A 15,121-nucleotide genomic window follows, 5' to 3' on the forward strand; every position below is an offset into this window, starting at 1 on the left:
TACGAGCAACAGAAAACCTCGGGAATGTGGGGCTTTATCTTTCAGGAGGCAGACCCAAGCGTCATGATCAATCCAGGCTGGCAGCAGCTCCACCCCCGGGGAAGCGGGGAGTCCAGAGCCGGGAGACTGGCCCCCGTCCCCCCCGGGATGCAGTCCACCTGCTGGCAAGGGGGCCGCTTCCGAATCGGCCTGTCCTCCCCTGGGCTGGGCCCAGCTCCTGGAGATGCGGCTGGAGGTTCCCGTGGAAGCGGACGCCCAGGGGGACCTCCTGGAGCCTCGGGGGAGCGGGTGTCTGGAGCCCAGCAGGAGGGCACCTATGTCGACGGGACGGAGCGGCTCCCCCGCGCCTGGGCCCCTCAGGCTCGGCCGGGGCCTGAACCGCCCTCTGAGGGTCCGCCCAGGCTGGTTCCCTCCGCTCCCGTGGGCACAGCTGCCCCGTGGGGTGCTCCCCTGCCTGCCTGCGCCTGGACTCCGGGCTCCACCGCCCGCCACCCGCCCGCCACCCGCCCGAGGCTCCGCACCCCCGCCCCACCTGCCCTCTGGCCCCGTCTGGCCCCGTCTGGCCCCGCCTGGCCCCGCTTCCGGGCGGCCATCATGTGATCACGTGACCAGTCCCGGCCGCCGGCCCTGCTTCCGGGCGGCCATCATGTGATCACGTGACCAGTCCCCGGCGGTCGACCCTGCCCAGCGGGGATGTCTGTGCCCCAGCCGTGTCCCCAGCTTCCCGCACAGCGGCCTGCCCAAGTCGCTTCTACACACGGGTTACGGGCAACAGGGTCATCCGTCTCCTGCCCTTTGTCTTCGTCTAAGGAGAAAACCTGGAGAAGGAAATGGCAGCCCACTCCAGTGTTCTTGCCTGGAGAATCCCATGGACGGAGGGGCCTGGAGGGTTAGGTCTGTGGGTCACAAAGAGTCGGAAACGGCTAAGCAGCTAACACACACGCACGCGCAGAAAACCAGGTGTGCCCGCAGTGGGTCCCCAGCTCCGAGCACAGTGGGCGTTTGAAGGGGACAGTGAGGAGGCCCCAGCGTGCAGGTTCTGCCGGGAGGCAAAGTCCCCCAGGAGAGGGCTGCCAGGCCTGGAAGGGGAGCAGGGTGCCAGCCATCATTGCTGAGCATCACAGTGCCTCCCTGATCCCAGGAATGAGAGCTGGCAGGAGGACCGGGGATTGGGACCCAGGGGCCCGAGTCCACAGGACCCCAGTGAGGAATCATCAGATGGTCTTGGAGGAAGGAAAGTAAGATCTGAATGTTTGCACAGGAATGCCCGGTTATTGGTTGAAAAGACATGAAACAGAAAAAGGATCAATCTCTACAGGTTCCTATGAAACTCTAAGGCAATTCCAACTAGAATTCCAGTGTGTTTCTGTGTATGAGTGTGTAATTTGGATCAAATAATCTTAAATTCATAGAACAGGATATATGTCTAAAACTTCATATATCAAAGCTATGGTTTTTCCAGTAGTCATGTATGGATGTGAGAGTTGTACCATAAATAAAGCTGAGACCCAAAGAATTGAAGCTATTGAACTGTGGTATTGGAGAAGAGTCTTCAGAGCTCCTTGGACAGCAAGGAAATCAAACCAGTCAATCCTAAAGCAAATAAACCCTGAATTTTTTTTTTTTTTTTTTTGCTACTTTATTTTTTTTAATTGAAGGGTTGTTTCTTTACAGAATTTTGTGCTTTTCTGTCACACATGAACAAGGATCAGCCACAGGCACACCCATGTCCCCTCCCTCCCACCTCCCTCCCCATCCCACTCTCCCGCCTGTGGCACAGCCCCAGATTCAGTTCCCTGAGTCATACATTGAATTCCCATTGCCTATCTATCTCATATCTGGTATTGTGAAGTTCCACATTACTCCCTCCTCTCCTCCCACCGTGTCCATAGGTCTGTTCTCTATGTCTGTTTCTCCACTGCTGCCCTGAAAATAAATTCATCAGTGTCATCTCTTCAGATTGCATATATAGGTGTCAGCATACGATATTTATATTTCTCTTTCTGACTTCACTCTGTAAAATAGGCTCTAGGTTCATCCACCTCATTAGAACTGACTCAAATGTGTTCCTTTTTATGGCTGAGTAATATTCCATTGTGTATATTTACCACAACTTCTTTATCCATTCATCTGTCAATGGACATCTAGGCTGCTTCCATGTTCTAGCTATTGGAAATACTGCTGCAATGAACACTGGGATGTATGTGTCTTTTTCCATTTTGGTTTCCTCAGACTATATGGCTAGAACTGGGATTGCTGGGTCATATGGTTGTTTTATTCCTAGTTTTTTAAGGAATGTTCATACCATCTTCCATAGTGTCTTATCAATTTACATTCCCACCAGCAATGCAATAGTGTTCCCTTTACTCCACACCCTCTCCAGCATTTATTGTTTGTAGACTTTTTGATGAGGGCCATTCTGACCAGTTTGAGGTGGTATCTCATTGTAGTTTTGATTTGCATTTCTCTAATAATGAGCGATGTTGAGTATCTTTTCATGTGTTTGTTAGCCACTTATATGTTTTCTTTGGAGAAATGTCTATTTAGTCCTTTTCCCCACTTTTTGATTAGGTTGTTTACTTTTCTGGTATTTAGTTGTATGAGCTGCTTGTATATTTTTGAAATTAATTCTTTGTCACTTCTTTCCTTTGCTATTATTTTCTCCCATTCTGAGGGTTGTCTTTTCACCTTGTGTGTGGTTTCCTTTGCTGTGCAAAAGCTTTTAAGTTTAATTAGGTCCCACTTGCTTATTTTTCTGTTTATTTCCATTACTCTAGGAGGAGGGTCATAGAGGATCTTGCTTTGATTTATGTCATCAAATGTTCTGCCTGTTTTCCTGTAACAGTTTTATAGTTTCTGGTCTTACACTTAGGTCTTTAATCCACTTTGAGTTTATCTTTGTGTATGGCATTAGAAAGTGTTCCAATTTCATTCTTTTGCACATAGCTATCCAGTTTTCCCAGCACCACTTATTTTGCAGGATACAAGGTCAATACACAGAAATCCCTAGCATTCCTATATACTAGCAATGAAAAATCAGAAGGAAAAATTAAGGAATCAATCCCATTCACCATTGCAACAAAAAGAATAAAATATCTAGGAATTAACCTCCCTAAGGAGACAAAAGAACTGTATAGGGAAAATTATAAGACACTGATGAAAAAAATCCAAGAGTACATAAACAGATGGAAAGATATTCCATGTTCCTGGGTAGGAAGAATCAATATTGAGAAAATGACTATACTACCAAATGTAATCTGCAGATTCACGAGAACCATATCAAATTACCAATGGCACTTTTCACAGAACTAGAACAACAAATTTCCAATTCGTATGGAAACACAGAAGACTCTGAATAGCCAAAGCAGTCTTGAGAAAGAATGGAGCTGGAGGACTCAACCTTCCTGACTTCAGGTTATACTACAAAGCTACAGTCATCAAGACAGTATGGTACTGGCACAAATACAGAAATAAAGACCAACGAGACAAGATAGACCAGAGATAAACCTACACATCTATGGGTACCTTATTTTTGACAATGGGGCAAGGATAACCCTGAATAACGAATATTATTCATCAGGGACTGATGCTGAAGTTGAAGCTCTGATACTCTGGTCACCTGATGTGAAGAACTGACTCATTGGAAAAGACCCTGATGTTGGGAAAGATTGAAGGCAGGAGGAGAAGGGGATGACAGAGGATGAGATATCATCCTAGATATCATCATCAACTCAATGGACATGAATCTCAGCAAACTCTGGGAGATAGTGAAGGACAGGGGAGCCTGGCGTGCTGTAATCCATGTGGTTTCAGAGTCGGACACAACTCAGCGACTGAACAACAACAATCTAGAAAAACTGCAAAAAAAGAAAATTGAAGGAACTCCTGCCTGAGAAGTATTAGAACTTCTAGAATGAAAACTGTGGCAGAGGAGTAGCTGGGATGGCCCAGGGGTGGAGACCAGGCTTGGGGGAAGGCTGTATTTCTACACCAGGAAGGAGGTGTTCATATTGAAGAAAATCAGCTGAGCTTCTCACTCATCTCACATTCAGAAATAAATAGAAGATGCAGCAAATATCTGCAAACATCTAGCATGGTCTGGGAAGCTAATAGCTTCCCAGGTGACACTAGTGGTAAAGAACCTGCCTGCCAATGCAGGAGACATAAGAAATGCAGCTTCGATCCCTGGGTTGGGAAGATCTCTTGGAGGAGGGCATGGCATCCCACTCCAGTATTCTTGCCTGGAGAATCCCATGGACAGGGGAGCCTGGCGGGCTATAGTCCATGGGGTCTCAAAGAGTCAGACATGACTGAAGTGATTTATCATGCAGCGAATATTAAAATATAAGAGAATAAAATCTTAAAAGAAAGTGAACATGGGTGTGACCTATGGTTTAGGTAATGTTTTTAATGAATATTGCCAACTGAGAAACTTAAGGAAAAAGTGATAAACAGGTGACTACGTTTCAACCAATATGTACGTAAGGAGGCTGTGACCCCAAAGAGAAATGACAGGAAATCAGTCTGAGGCTTCACAGCCAAAATACATGAAAAGTGAACATTGCTCAGTCATGTCTGACTCTTTGTGACCCCATGGACTATATAGTCCTTGGATTTCTCCAGGCCAGAATACTGCAGTGGGTAGCCTTTCCCTTCTCCAGGGGATCTTCCCAACCCAGGGATCGGAGCCAGATCTCCCACATTGCAGGTGGATTCTTTACCAGCTGAGCCACATAACTCATGAAGAGTTTCACAACTGAATATTTTAAAAGACTGGAGAAGGCAATGGCGACCCACTCCAGTATTCTTGCCTGAAAAAAATCCCATGGATGGAGGAGCCTGGTAGCCTGCAGTCCATGGGGTGGCAAAGAGTCAGACACAACTGAACGACTTCACTTTCACTTTTCACTTTCATGCATTGGAGAAGGAAATGGCAACCCACTCCAGTGTTCTTGCCTGGAGAATCCCAGGGACGGCAGAGCCTGGTGGGCTGCCACCTATGGGGTCACACAGAGTCGGACACGACTGAAGCGACTTAGCAGCAGCGGCAGCATTTAAAAAGACAAATAAGAGACAATTAGGCAAAGTATACGAATAGGCACTTTTTAGAAAGTCCCCAAATGGCCAAAAATAGTAGGGAAAGTTACACAAAGTCCCAAGTAGCCAGAAAATGCAAATTATTTGAATAAGGAGATATCAATTTTCACCTCTCAGATAGTCTCAGAAAGAGGTAACACCTTCTGGCGGGGATGTGAAGGAGAGAGCATTTGCATGTTATTACTGAGGATGTGAATTTTAACTGCTCTTTTGGGAAGCCATCTGGAAATATATATTTAAATTAAAAACACACAAAACCATGGACCCAGCCTTCCCCTCCTGAATACATCCCCAAGAAATAAGGGCAACCTTGAGTGGTGCTGGGGGTGATGTGGACAGTGGGCTGTGTTGGACAGCGGGAAGCAGATCCGTGCCTAAAACTCAGATTCCTTACACAGAACAACAGCCAAACCAGAGGAATGTGACCACATCAAAAGTACAGTAGATTATGCGCAGCAAAGCTTGCTGTTGTTATTCTGTCCCTAAGTTGTATCCGACTCTTTGCAGCCCCGTGAACTGCAGCTCGCCAGGCTTCCCTGTCCTTCACCATCTCCTGGAGTTTGCTCAAAATCACATCCATTGAATTGGTGATGCCATCCAACCCTCTCATCCTCTGCTGACCCCTTCTCATCCTGCCCTCAGTCTTTCCCAGCACCAGGGTCTTTTCCAATGAGTCAGCTCTTTGCATCAGATAGCCAAAGTATTGGAGCTTCAGTTTCAGCATCAGTCCTTCCAGTGAACATTAAGGGATGATTTTGTTTAGGATTGACTGGTTTGATCTCCTTGCAGTCCAAGGGATTCTGAAGAGTCTTCTCCAGCACTACAATTTGAAAGCATCAATTCCTCAGTGCTCAGCCTCTTTATGGTCCAACTCTCACATCCGTACATGACTACTGAAAAACCAAAGCTTTGACTATATGAACTTTGTCTGCAAAGAAATGTCTCTGTTTTCTAATATACCATCTAGTTTTGTCGTAGTGTTGCTTTCAAGGAGGTAGCATCTTTTAATTTCATGGCTGCAGTCACCGTCCACAGTGATTTTGGAGGCCAAGAAAATAAAGTCTGTCAATAAAGCTTAGGATGCATAATGCAGTATTTCATTCCTAAAATGAAGTGGATGCATGTGTGTGTGTGTGTGTGTGTGTGTGTGTGTGTGTGGTGTGGTTTGTGTGTTAGTGTGTGTGTGTGAGGTCTGTGTATTATTGTGTGTGGTTTGTGTGTTAATGAATGAGTATTGTGTGGTTTGTGCGTGTGTGTATGACGAGATCTGTCAAATGCCCCCTGGGGTCCCCAGAGGCTGTCTGGGGTGCATTATTCCCAGTGATGTCCCCTCCCCTCCTGCTCACGGAGCCCCCAGGCTGAGCCCCATCTCCCAGCTTTGCCCCCAGGCTGAGCTCACCTCTGAGACACACGGAAGGAGCCAGCATCTGCGAGGAGTAGGAAGAGGGTGGGGGGTCGGGGTCCGGTGGAGGGGCCTGAGAGGGACACCTGTTCCCCAGGCCCATAGTGGTGGGCGCCCTGGTCTGGGTGAAAAGGGAGGGGGCAGGGTGGTCCCACGGCTCTGCCTACTCTGTGCTCAGGGGCCCAAAGTGAGAACTTGCTCGGCACTACCCCCATCCCCGCCCCCGACCCCCTCCCCCCGAAACCCGCGGCCCAGAGTGCTCCACGCCTGCTGGTGAGGGTGGTCATCCTGGGCTCTCCGAAGTCAGGACAGGTTCCTGGGGGCTGAGGGAGGTCCCCAAAGCCCAGGGCACCGTCCAAGGCCATCTCACGGGACCACGCCCTGGGGAACAGCTGACCGACCGGCTGGCTGGTCAGGGACCAGACCCACAGGGAGAAGGAGGATCTGACCTCACCTTGTTCCCAAGAGCCTCCATCCGGCCCCCTGAGTCCCCCTGGCAGGTGGGTGGCCGCTGGAGTCCAGGTGGGGGACGGCAGGGAGGCAGGATGTCCCAGCACCACCCACCCCGTCTGTCTGGATGCGGAGGTCTCAGCCTGCAGGGCGTTTGGAAGCTGGAGGGACTGTGGCTGTGTCAGAAGCACCCAGGACACGCGCGGCAGGGGCTGCACTGCCGAGTTGCTGCCCCCAACCTCCTGGAGCCTCAGAGACCTGTCCACCAAGACTCGGGCGGCATGCGGTCACGGGAGTACGAGGCCCCAGGAGACGCCAGCACTTTGAGAGGGTCACAGGCAGGAAGGCCAGGGGTCTCCAAAGGGAGGAGGTAGGCTGCAAGTGTCAGACGTTTTTCTCTCTCTCTCAAGCAGCAGGAGGAAACAAACTACAAGTGTCAGACGTTTTCCCTTCTCTATACCAAATTAAAAGGAGGTTTCTTTTAAATTATGTGTTGCCATGACGACACCTGGTTTCACCTGAACTTAACTTTTCTCAAACCTTGAGCTAACCAATGCCTTTTTCTTTCGGAAATGATTTTCCTAAGCTACGTTGATGAAGTATGTATTTACCCTAGACTCTGTCTTCAAGTTGGTTCCGATCAGTCAGAAGCAATAATGGCTCAGCAAACCAGTATGTTTTACTCATACAATTGCTCTCCTAATCTATGTTAATGAGACTATGTACTTGCTTGAAAACCTGCTTTCCTTCAAGATTCATGTCAATCGTTTTATGGCAGGGACGATTCACCTTGTGTCAATGTCGTCTCAAAATGCACGTTGTGGGTGAGGGGCTTGGTGCCACTCTCTGAGTTTTGAGACATTTCCTTTCTCTAATTAGCAGTCTGCTAGTAGGTATATAACTTTCCCTTAAAGGCTAGAAGGGGGGCAAATCTTTCTACCCCCTTCTGATGTCGACGTCAGAAGCTTTCTCTCTCTCTTTTATACTTTAATAAAACTTTACTATACAAAAGCTCTGAGCGATCAAGCCTCGCCACTGGCCCCAGATTGAATTCCTCTCCCCCGGAGGCCAAGAATCCCAGTGTCTTCATGGCTCAGCAACACCTTTCAAAGTCTTGTTCTTCACCTTCCATGGGATCACTTCTCCTTCCCTACACCTGTGCAAGTTTACTTTGAGGATCTCATTTTTAAATGAGGAAAAGGAGTCTTGGTTAAGTGGGCAGGGGTCTGGCAGTAACTGTCACCCCCCCCAGGGGCTTCCAGGCTGTGCCCCAAGTGATGCTGCCAGCTCCCCGCACGGGCAGGGGGGCTAAAGTGAGGAGACTCAGGCTCCGACAGGGCTGGGACCCTGGGCCGTGGCCGATCAGGCCAGCAGGGGGTGGCGAGGCCAGGGCAGAGTGGGAGCGTGAAGGCGGCAGAGGACGGCTGAGAGCCGGTGCAGCACGACTTGGACGGGCCTCCTGACCATTTGTCCGCGATTAACGGCTGGGTCAGAGCCCAGGCAGCTTCCCCTGTGCCCTGGCCTGAGACGGGTTGTGTCTGTTCCAGAGTCAGGGAGGCACCAGGTGCTGGGGCCTGGGAGCAACCTGGACCCCCAGAGCATCCCCTGCAGTCAGTGCTGTGGCCCCCGCTGATCTGCTTCCCCCCACAGAATGCTCCCTGGAGCCCTGGGTGGTCACAGGCCTCACCTGACCTGGGGCAGCGGCTGGCAGAGTGGCAGGGCCATCATGCACCTGGGTGCAGGGAGCCATGGGTTGGTCCCTCCCACCACGTGGCTTTCTGCACCTCCTGCTCTTTGCTGGTTTTCACTCTGCAAACACAGACCCAGGCTCCCCGAGAGGAAGCAGCAGCTCAGCCACATGCCTGAGGAGGCAGGGTGAGTATTCCCAGTAGAGAGCATGCAGACACTGTTTGTGAGTGTTTTTATTGTTCTACCAGCCATTGTCAGGAAGGGAGTTGTGAGCTGACACCCTGATCTTGAACTTTCAGTCTCCAGAACTGGAAGAAAATAAATTCTATCATTTAAACCAAAAAAAAAGAGTTGTGAGAGTTAGAAGAAGTGGTGGGGGTAAAGCACAAGATGACTTCTCAGGAAATGCAACTTCATCTTCATTGGCATCATCACTATCATCACCATCATCATCAGTCATCATCACCACCGTCACCTTCACTACCACCACCAACACTGTCATCACCATCACCACCATCATCACCTTCTCCACCGTCATTGCCATCATCACCATCACCACCATCATCACTATCATCACCATCATCGCCATCATCATCATCATCACCATCATCATCATCACCACCATCACCTTCACTATCATCAGCACCATCATTATCATCATTATCATCATCACCACCATCACCACCATCATCACCATCATCATCACTATTGTCACCATCATCATTGTCATTGTCATCATGCTCATCCCATTGTCACCATCAAGAGCTGAACTGTCAACACCAACAGCATCATCACTGTCCTCACCTTTGTCATCATCGCCGTCATCATTGTCACCATTATTTCCTGGCAATGCTTGACTGTGCACAACCTCACTATGGGTTAGTCACCCCATCAGAACTCAGCCACAGGTCTCCCACATCTAACTCCTCCTTTGATGATTTCTCAGACCCGCCCACTTTCCAGGCCCTTCCCCTTCGGTGGGCAGACTCATTCCATACTGCCACCACCTCTGAAGACTTTCCTTCTGAGGCTATTGTGGCCCAGACTCACGCAGAGTCCCAGTTAATGGTGGGTCATCTCAGGCTCCAGGCGAGCGACCCACTCTCCCCGTGCATCCAGACAAGCGTGGTGTCATCCTGGAGACAGGCGTCTGTGAAGTGGCTTCCATGCGGCCTCTCAAGGTAGCACAGGTTTTCCAACACTCACTGCAGGAGTGGCCATCCTTGAGTATGCAGGCTTCTTTCTTACAAATGTAGAAAATCTGCTAACTTAGTGAAAGGTTTTCTTTTCCATATGTAGGAGTAATGTGAGCAAGATAAATAAACAGATGGCATCTCTTGTAAGCCCAAGACCCACAGATAAGCTCGCTAACATGTGCCATAAGAGGAACATGTTTGCCCCACAGGTAAGGAGTGGATGGCTGCAGCAGGTTGCCCCGTGTTCTCCACATGAAGCCATCAGAGCCCACCGCGGTCCTGCAGAAGCGCTGCTGCCTGTGGGGTGACCGTCATAGTCTCCAGTAAATCAGCTTCATCCAGGGGTTAAAGAGGCTCCTACAAGCAAGGGTGGGGGGATGGGACAAGGGACACTCCCAGGCCGCCAGGGAGGGTGTGGGTCAGATGGGGTGGCTGTGCTGGCCTCTGCCAGGGGAGATGCCCACGCGAACCGCAGGCGTCTCTGATTCCACCCCTCAGCTCAGGATCGGTGTCCAGCCTTGCAGATGGCGAGTTCCCCAGGGTCCCCCCGGGGATCAGCCAGGTCTGGAGAAACTCTGAAGCTGAGGAGGTAACTGATGGGCTTCTGCAGCCCCAAACCCATCGCACACTCAGCAGGGCCTTTCGGCTGCATGGACGGGCCACGTGGCCACACCCCACGGTGGCACCCGCTTTGTGCTCCGAGGATCCTCAGCCTCTGTCCACGAGTCCTGTCTGCTTGAGTCTTGAGTTTCAGAGAGCCTCTCTCCCCGGGCAGGGAGTCTCCCAATAGTGGGGTCACTGTCTCTCGGGCGCCTCTGCCCCTCTGGGTCTCAGGGACCTTCTTCCAGCAGACAGGCAGAGGGTCAGGCTGAACGGGGTCGAGTCCTGGCAGGGTGGGCGGGCAGGGAGCTCATCCTGGGGAGGGAGTGCTCACTCCAACCTGGACACCACCCTTCCCCTGTGCCCAGCAGCGGGCCAGGGTCTCCCCAACACACCGCAGTCCCAGTCAGCCCTGCCCTCTTCCCAGCTGTGAGACGCCCCAACCTGCAGCCAGAGGTAAGTCCCCCGGGGCCTCCATGTGGGGCTGCAGAGACCCTGAGGTCTGCTCTCCCCAGGTGGGGTCACCCTTTGCAGCTGAGCCCCGGGACAATGTGCTCAGCACTAAGGGACTTTTCACTTTGCAGGCTCTGCTGGAAGGCGTCCCTGGCTCCGAGTGGGGACTCGGCTGTGCTGAGGGTTAATGGACTCCAGCAATTTGCTCTGAAACCCTTGGTGTTGACCCTTCACTGCAAATGAGTGTCAGAGAAAGACTTTAAGAACTTGCTCTGTAACTTAGAAGTGGTCCAGATAACACCCATTAATCCCTGTTTTCCATAGTTGGCAGAAAGCTCTAAGCACTTCTAATACTTTCTAAATCTGACAGTTTTAATTATTTCCCTGCACCATTATTGATCGGGCAAGTCAACCTGTGACTTTGAAGGCCTTTGTCAATACTCATGGCCAATACCAAAACCAAGCCCTCCTCGGCCATGGTCTGGGGCCAGGGAGCCGGGGTGCTGGGTGGGGGTTGGGCCCCCGGAGCTGGAGGGGTCCCCGGTTCTCTGACAGCCTCACCAGCGTGGGCCCAGCCAGCAGTTCTCTGGACACAAGCGTGTACAGCTCACCTGCTGGGCCCCTCACTCCTGGTGCAAATGTGGGGGACCCCTCTGAGGGAGCCACTGCCTGCAACGAGCCACCCACAACCAAAGCAGGGCTGGGACCTGACCTTCCACTTCTCACATTGGAACAGAAGGACACCTGAGGACCAGTCTGGACATGCACCAGGGACACGGAAGACGACCAGCAGTGCCCTGGCTGCTGGTGAACATATGGGCATCGATGCACATTCTCAGACACTCATGCACATGCAGACAGTCGTGCACACACTCGGACACTTATGCACACACTCAGACACTCGTACACACTCTCGGACACTCGTGCACACACTCGGACACTCATGGACACACTCAGACACTTGTGTACACACTCAGACACTTGTCCACACTCTCACTCATGCACACTCTCTGTCACTCATGCACACTCAGACACTCGTGCACACTCAGACACTCATGTACACAGACACTCGTGCACACTCAGACACTCATGCACACTCTCACTCATGCACACTCTCAGACACTTGTGCACACACTCAGACACTCATGCACACTCAGACACTCATGCACATGCTCAGACACTCGTGTACACTCTCAGACACTCGTGCACACTCAGACACTCGTGCACATGCTCAGACACTCGTGTACACACTCAGACACTTATGTACACACTCAGACACTCATGCACACTCAGACACTCATGTACACAGACACTCGTGCACACTCAGACACTCATGCACACTCTCACTCATGCACACTCTCAGACACTTGTGCACACACTTAGACACTCATGCACACTCAGACACTCGTGCACACTCAGACACTCGTGCACATGCTCAGACACTCGTGTACACACTCGGGCACTTGTGTACACACTCAGACACTCATGCACACTCAGACACTCGTGTACACACTCAGACACTTGTGTACACACTCAGACACTCATGCACACTCAGACACTCGTGCACATGCTCAGACACTCGTGTACACTCTCAGACACTTATGTACACACTCAGACACTCATGCACACTCAGACACTCGTGTACACACTCAGACACTTGTGCACACACTCAGACACTTGTGTACACACTCAGACACTCGTGCACACTCAGACACTCATGCACATGCTCAGACACTCGTGTATACTCTCAGACACTCGTGGACACACTCAGACACTCATGCACACTCAGACACTCGTGTACACAATCAGACACTTGTGCACACACTCAGACACTCGTGGACACACTCAGACACTCATGCACACTCAGACACTCGTGCACATGCTCAGACACTCGTGTACACACTCAGACACTTGTGTACACACTCAGACACTCATGCACACTCAGACACTCGTGCACACACTCAGACACTCGTGCACACACTCAGACACTCGTGCACACTCAGACACTCCTGGACTCAGCAGGTTACTCTGCTCAGTGGGCCTGGCTCTGGGTCTGCCCAGCTAAGTGCTGGGAGGTCGCCTGCATTTCGGCAAATGAAGGCTGCTGTGGCCATCCAACCCTCAGCCTCTGTAGCCGCTCTCCCCCAGGGGGGCTCCCTGAGTGGCTCAGGATGGAGAAGAGCAGGACCACCCACCGGCCCTGGGTGGTCAGGATGCGATCAAAGGAGTGAGTCCCATGAGCCTGGACCCCTGCACGTTCCCACACACAGAAAAGCCCTAAATTCATTAACTTGAGATGTCTGCGTTTGGGGATTAGCGGTCATCTTTTGATGTTTGACCATACTCTTTTCCCCACAGAAACTCCTGTGTATCCTGGTTCCCCCTTTATCTCTTTGGAAGAGCCCCTGAGAGCTACCCAGGAGGCAATATCCTGGGCTATGGTCCCCAGTGATGCCCTAGATAAAACAGTTCTCAGCTTTTGAGTTGTATATATATATATTTTGGTTCAGTTGACGGTGGCCACATGTAAATACACCTGCCCTCCTTGGCAGGTATTCACAGAGCACCCAGGAGGCAGCTCTGAACACTACAAATTACTGGGCAAGGGGTGGGAACAGGGAGACTGGGGCAGGGGACGCCAGGAAGGCCACAAGAGCTTGTCCTGACCAGGCAATCTGCCTTCAGGGGCTCAGCGGCCAGCTTGGGGGCGGGCATCACAGCAGAGCCACAGGGGAAGACTGGCGTGATGAAGGTCGGCCCTCTTCTGCATTTCTGCCTGGGGATGCGAGGGTGTCCTTTCTCTATTTCATTCCACGTGTCATTCCCCTCTCCTTCCCTCTGCCCCTCCTCCTCCGGCCTTTCCTGTTTTCTCCTTCATCTCCTTCTTCTACTTAAAAATATTCCTACCACTGCTCAAGGTCCAACGATGTCCCGAATTCATCTCCACCCACTTTGTGTCTTGCAAGCCATAAGGAAAACCTCAGATGAGGCAAATGGTAAAGAGTGACACCCTCACGCCCTGAGGTCAGCAGGCAGGGACGCAGAAATGTGCAGGTGAAGGCAGGGATGCACGTGGATGGCCTGGCCCATCCCCGGGAACGTCCATGACTTGCCCCTGCTCTGCTCACAGGGGCGCTCCCGTTGCACACTCACACTGCGTTTTAGGATCTTCCTGTGTGCACAGAGCTCTGCCCCTCAGACTGCCATGAGCACACAGGCTCCACAAGGAGCGCTTCCTTGCTGACGGGCACGGACGTGCATCTCTGGTTTTTCTTGTAAACGTGCTGCCACACGACATTCTGGCCTGAGTCTGGGCTCCCAGGGGCGAGCTTGTCCTGGAGCAAGGAGGAGGTGCGCTTCAGTTGGGAGGAGGTGGTCGGTCAGGTTGCCCCTGGAAAGGCTGAATCTGTGAATTTGCTTCCACCATTAAGCACGGTTCCAGGGCCTTGCGCTCCCCGCTCCTGAACTCCCATCCCCAGCCCGCTTCTCCTGTTTCAGAGTCTGTCTCTCTCCCATGAATTGCTTATGCGCTTTCTCACCCGGTTCTCTTCTGTGTATCTCCTGATATATTGGGAATATTAATCTTCGGTTTTGCATATATTGCAAACATTTTCCCTATTATTTCTCTTCACATCGCTTCAGATGCCATCCCTATCAGATATTTTAATTTTCATGTTGACAAATCTGTCTTGGATCCCAACATCTTCGTTCTATATGTGACTTTGTGTTATTTATTGCTTGGAGTAGTTATCTCTTCCCCTGATAGACTGTAATGGTCTCAATATAATTTATTAAAACTGTGATTTCAGCACTATTTGTCAGTGCAACCTTTATCACATGCCAAATTCTTACATATGCTTTGGTCTTTCTCTGGATCTTATTATTCTTTCTTCTGTTGCGTTCCTATTTTTACCCTGTGCTAACGCAGTATCTTTTGAATTCACTGTTGCCCAGTTTTGCTTGTTATCTGACTGGAAACTTTACTGCATGGTCCTTTAGCTATATTATCATGGTAAAAGTGAAGGGAAAGTCATTAAGTCGTGTCCGACTCTTTGCAACCCCATGGAATGCAGCTCTTCAAGCTCTTCTGTCCATGGGATTCTCCAGGCAAGAATACTGGAGTGGGTTACCATTGCCTTCTCCAGGGGATCTTCCCAACCCAGGGATCAAACCCAGGTCTCTTGCGTTGCAGGTAGATTCTTTTCCAACTAAACCACCAGGGAAGTCTTCATGG

The sequence above is a fragment of the Muntiacus reevesi genome, chromosome 1, assembly GCF_963930625.1.
Source record: "Muntiacus reevesi chromosome 1, mMunRee1.1, whole genome shotgun sequence".
In the NCBI taxonomy this organism is placed as follows: Eukaryota; Metazoa; Chordata; class Mammalia; order Artiodactyla; family Cervidae; genus Muntiacus; species Muntiacus reevesi.